Source organism: Silene latifolia, chromosome 3 (genome assembly GCF_048544455.1).
Source record: "Silene latifolia isolate original U9 population chromosome 3, ASM4854445v1, whole genome shotgun sequence".
NCBI classification, from domain to species: Eukaryota; Viridiplantae; Streptophyta; class Magnoliopsida; order Caryophyllales; family Caryophyllaceae; genus Silene; species Silene latifolia.
In genome coordinates, this window is record NC_133528.1 from 10,134,797 (window position 1) to 10,141,038 (window position 6,242).

General features: G+C 38.2%; 1 pseudogene; it reads left to right on the top strand.

The window, feature by feature from the left end:
* Nucleotides 1-832: 832 nt before the first annotated feature.
* Nucleotides 833-2,098, top strand: LOC141648622 (protein ANTAGONIST OF LIKE HETEROCHROMATIN PROTEIN 1-like; annotated as a pseudogene).
* The last annotated feature ends 4,144 nt before the right edge of the window (nt 2,099-6,242 follow it).

The following is a 6,242-nucleotide window of genomic DNA, read 5'->3' on the forward strand; positions in this document are numbered from 1 at the left end:
AGGAAATATCGGAAGAACGACCAGTGGGGCAAAAGGCAGCTAAAGCAGCGACACGAAAGAAAGACAAGACGAAAAAGACCGCATGTGCCATTGATGAGAAATGGGATAAATATAGAGAAATGCAATCAAAAAGACTTTCATTATGTGAAGATGTCATTCGACAAAAAGATGAAGAAATACGTCAAAAGGATTTTGCGATCTTATGCAAAGAAACATTAAATATGGATGAAAGAGCGAGAAAAAAACCATGAGCAAGTATGCGAAATAATTAGGGCCAAGTATGGAATGTCGTGAATTATGAGTTTATGACTACAATTATGTAATAGCTAAAGTGTTTTTTTTTCCGTTAGTTAACACATTTATTTTTCATTATGTAGTTTTTTCTAAAATAATATTCGAATTGATGCTTTTTAGTCAAATAATAATTTTTTTAAGTGTATTTAAGTAATATCTGGTTGTTTAAAAACATAACTAGTTGTCATAAAAAAAATCGTTAAAAAATTAGTCATTATTGAAAAAAGATGTTAAAAAAGTTGTAAAAGAGACCACTAAAAAAAACTAATCGTTATAAGAATATCATTATAAAAACTAGTCGTTGTATAAAAAAAACGTCAAAATAAAGTAGCCGTTATAAAAAAATAGCCGTTGTATATATAACCGTTATAAAAACTAGCCGTTGTATATATAACCGTTATAAAAACTAGCCCTTAGAAAATAATTTCTATATATACAATCTCATTTCATATGTTAACACCATTATTACAAAATTCATTTTTATATTACTCATATATTTTCTTATTACTACTAAACTATTCACCAATAAATGTCTCAAATGTCTCAAAATTTCAATATGTCAAACGATTTTGATTTAGATAAATTTTTAGAGGAGGAGTTATTTGATGAAACACATGAAGAAATGGGGTTTTACCTTCTCCAACAATATAATACTCCATCACGAATTATTGTGCCTTGGGATCGAGAAGGTGGGGCCGAACGGCTATACAACGATTACTTCTCAACTACGCCAATTTGTCCGGATCATATTTTTCGAAGAAGATTCCGAATGAGAAAGGAGCTCTTTTGTCGTATAGTAGATGCCCTTGGAAATCACACTAGATACTTTCAACAAAGATTTGACGCTGCAAAAATTAAAGGTTTGTCCCCTCTTCAAAAATGCACTGCTGCTATTCGTATGTTAGCTTACGGTACCCCTGCTGATGTTGTTGACGAGTATGTTAGAATTGGTGAAACTACGGTTATAGAGTGCTTTTTTGAATTCTGTACTACTGTTATTGAAGTGTTTGGCGAACAATACATGAGAAACCCAATGCCAACGATGTGCAACGATTGCTTAAGATGCACGAGGAATGTCATGGATTTCCGGGTATGCTTGGTAGTTTAGATTGTATGCATTGGGCATGGAAAAATTGTCCAACGGGATGGAAAGGACAGTATACGCGAGGTGATCATGGATATCCGACAGTCATGCTTAAAGCAGTCGCCTCTGTGGATCTATGGATATGGCATGCATACTTTGGTGTCGCTGGGTCAAACAACGACCTTAATGTACTAAGCAGGTCAAATTTATTTCAGGATAAATTACAAGGTATTGCTCCAGAAGTTCATTTTACTGTAAATGGCAGTGAATATGAGACGGGGTATTATCTTGTTGATGGTATATATCCCGAGTGGGCTGCTTGTAAAGAGTTTTCCACACCCCCGAGACCCAAAAAGGCTTTTATTTAAGGAAAGACAAGAGAGTGCAAGAAAAGATGTTGAACGAGCATTTGGAGTACTACAATCTCGTTTCACAATAGTTCGTGGACCAGCGCGTTCGTGGCATAAGAGGAGGCTCCATGATATCATGGATACATGCATTATACTTCACAATATGATCGTTTAAGATGAGCGTCACACTTATAGCGGAAACTTTTCTCATGACGACTTTTCTTCAAATGTTGTCAATGATGTTCAACAAGGGCATGACATAGATTTTGAAACATATCTTGTAAGGGATGCGACAATTCGAGATAGGCTGATGCATCAACAATTGAAAGCCGACCTCATGGAGCACATTTGGACACGTTTTGGAAGATAAAACTAAGATTATAATATTTTAGCTTTAAATATCTCTACCCATGTTAGTTTTATATCGGTATGTCTTGTCACTTTTTTTTCTTTGCATCTTCTTTAAAAAAAAAGTTGTTGGCAATTATATTATTTAAACACTATGGATTTCTAATTGTATTGCAAAATTATATATTTTTGATGATATAAATGTAATTATTGAATCAAATTAAAGTTGAAATATTAATTTGACTTGTGGGACCCTTATAAGCTACAACGCCTACAAGGTATTGTAGCCCACCATTGAACGACTTTGTAGCCAGAAAGCAGGGTTGCTTGAAATGATGAGGTGGAAATTCAAGCTACAAGGGGTTGTGGCTGACCATTGGAGTTGCTCAAGAAGCTCAAATGCTTTATTATAAAGGTGGTGCTCATTAATGGACGAGTTTTACTCTTTTATAGACGAAAATGACTATTTTACCCCTTTTATTTCAACTCCTAATTTTCAATTCTCTTGAACTTTACCACCTGACCACCTCCCTCCCTGTGGACACGGGCCCACGGGGGCGCTTGGGAGGAGAACAAGCGTTTGCATTTTGTGGAGTCGCCACCAATTTTTATGGGAAATTGGAACCGTTCGAATACCTCGTGTCATGTCAAGACACAAAGTAGTGACATGAACACCAAGAACTCGTTACCCTTAACATTCTATGTCTAGAATGACTATCGTGGATGCCATTGAACACGGATGTTCACAGAGATCTGGAGTAAGGGGTGAGGGTACGTATTAGGAAGCTCTTTTGATCGAACACCTAATCCCGCCCGCCTCGATAGCGGCCTCTACTAATGATTAGGGAAGTTGTCTATACTCGATATATTGTCGATTATATGCATGCAATGCAACATCCAAGTTTTAATCCTAACATGTGAGAATTAACTAAGTCGTTGAACAATTAATTTAGCAAACAATTGGGTCGAAGTAGGATTTAATGTTAATTGCATGTGAAGGCATTCAAGCAATAAAAGAAATACAATAATTATAAATTACAATAATGAAAATTACAATAATTACATTGGGTTAAATTGATTCATGTCGAAAATACCTTTAAAACGGATAATTTGAGAAAGAAAGAATAAAAGAATTAACGAACATGAATTAGGCGATAATATGATTAATAGTTAATTAATACGTAACTAATTGTACTAGGTCAAGGCAATAACGGAGTTAAGAGACAGAAGTCATCCTGGAACAGGCGCAACAGGAACTGTGCCCTTTGGAAGAGGCGCAGCAGTTGCTGCGTCTGTTCCAAGGGTGAGTTCTGGCTGTGAAGCCGGAACTGCAAATCGTTAATATTAATTGGTGAATTTAAGGATTAATTATGATATATACTCGGATGAAAGTGATTAAATAGGTTAATTACATGCGATTAAGGTTATAAAAGCGATAAAGCACGGACAAAACGAATGCGAGTGAATTAATTACATGATTAATGATATTAATTACAAATTAACAAACTAACCAAGCTAATTAGGTTAAATACGATGGATTAATGACGGATATATGATGAATCTGACAATGAACAGGTGAGAATATATCAACGGATGAATTCCAGAGATTCAATATGGGTAAATCGAATCTCTAAAACCCGAATTGAGTTTAATGACGAAAACCCGCAAATATGAATTACTTGGGATTTAAGTCGGAATTTATGATGGATTATACGTATTAATGATAATAAAAAATATACATGTGAAATTATTATGATATCATATCAAAGAACTGACGAAAACAAATAAAAGCAGATAATGAACGAATTTACAGAGGACGAAGGAAGAAGAAAGGAAGCAGGAACTGCGGCAGCCTCACGAAGAGGCGCAGCAAGTGCTGCGTCCCTTCGAAGAGGCGCAGCAGTTGCTGCGTCTTTTCTCGACGGTCATCTTCTGGTAATCCGTAAAAAGGGTTTTAAAGCATGGTTTTGTAAATCGGTTTTAAGAAGTATTCTCGACATAAACCTTACATTAATGATACAATAAGTAAAGAACAATAAATAAAATAAGGATTATACACCCTCAGACTTACATGTTGACAAAACGAGATGAACTAAGTTTACGATTAGTGATGCTCGACGCGAATGTAACGAAAGTGCCCTCGTAAGAGGAAAACGAATAGATTAATTAAGTTGATTGTTGTGTAGTTGGATAAATTGGTCGGTCATGCAAACGAGGCTGGTACTCAGAAGGATCCGAGCTTACGTGGTCGAATGTTCAAGCACGTAGACGCCAAAAAGTAAGAACGTGGACTTAGAATACAAAGGGAGAAGAGAAGGGCGGACACTCGCATGAGAAATATGAGGAGCGAAGGCTCCTATTTATACTAATCACGTGAAGGAGTAGGGTTTTCGGAGAGACTTTGGAAGTGAATCTCGAAAAGATATGAAAAAGATACGAAAAACACGCAGAAAAGGACCTGGGAAGAGGCGCAACAGTCACTGCGTCTCTTGGAAGAGGCGCAGCACCTGCTGCTTCTGTTCCCAAGTGGTTTCCTCCTGCGAAAGAAAGATTTCCGTGTTTGGTTTATGGAATAACGGATTAATCTTATTTTCCTTAATATTTTGTGTGAATATTACGGGAAATTCTTTACCAAAGATTAAAAGAGTGTGAAATATGGAATAGAAATATCCGGAACATTCCAGAACATTCTGACTCGGGATTTTGCGGTTATCAGAAAATGAAGACGGTTTTAGGCCCGCACTCCAAATGTACTCTAATTACTGTCAAAACGACCGTATCGGCGCGTAGATGACATTTTAGAGGCAGACATCAGTATTTGAGCAATCACTTGACGATAAACTTACGAACTGTCACAAATCATTCCGTGTACCAAACATTCGGCCCAATCATCACCGGGTGGTTTGCGGGAGGTGCAGAAATGAGGTATCTACAGAGCCCCCACTTTGAATGAGGCTTGGACAAGGCGAAAGTCAAAGTATAGCCATCAGGTCAATCGAAGATTACAACCTGACGACTATGGTGACGCGAGGCGGCTCAAGGGGTCTGAGCCAATGACCTGTCGTCGGGAATATTTTAGAGTCTGTCGACTATCGGGGAGGGTCGTTTAAAGTCCATTAGACTACGTAAGGAACCTTACCAGCCATAAGAAGAGACCATACCTGAGATACCCCTGGGTGAAACGGGACTGAAGACGCTTCGGCAAAACTCTTTGGTCTGAAGATAACTTGGTGTCTGAAGGCATTAGGGAGTCACAAGGATCCTGAAGGAATCTCTTAATACTTCTGAAGGTGCATAGGAGCTAAAGGGTAAGACCTAAGGGGTATACAAGGATATATAAGGATTGCGCTAGGGTGTGGGAACTTCTGGAGAACGACACCTTTGTCGCACTCGCCGGGGAAACAAGAAATATTGTGAGTAGCAGGACACAGACGGGAACTGCTGAGAGAAATCTGCTTGGGTCAAACAAACTTCAGAAGAATGTGGGGTCGATGTTGATCTCCATGTCTCGAGAGGAAGTGACTGTCGGTCGTGAACTCTCGTTTGGGGAACGTAATCGGGAACTTATTTCTATGTCTCGAGAGGGATAGTCTATCCGCTTACTCTCGCTTGGGGAAATATAATGAAGGCGTGTCGAAACATCTGTCAGGAAATACTCGCTCGTTGTGACAAGCAAGGTCTTAGAAGTAATAAATAATGTATGATAGTCTGCAGTTGGCTTAGAAACGCGGGTCTGAACGAAGAATAATCGTTAAAAGGACCAAAAAAGATAAATGTCATCGGGGAAGAGGCGCACCAAGGATGGGCCCACAAATAAGGAACTCATAACGAATTTTTGAAAACTCGTATGGAGGGAAGCTTAGGAAGAGGCGCAGCAAGAGCTGCGTCTCTTGGAAGAGGCGCAGCAAGAGCTGCGTCTCTTGGAAGAGGCGCAGCACCTGCTGCGTCTATTCCTTAGTGTGTCTTTTCTGCGTAAAAAACGCGATAAAACAGAGGGTTTATTTCATTATTTCGAAATACATATCATCAATTTATCTCTCAAACTTCAACCATTTCCACCAAAGTTTGATCCAAAATCTTGCATTAATCATGACTAATCGAGGTATGTGTATTATTCTTGCTTAAACATCCGCATTTTGCTTAATTTGGATCGAAAAAATTAGGGT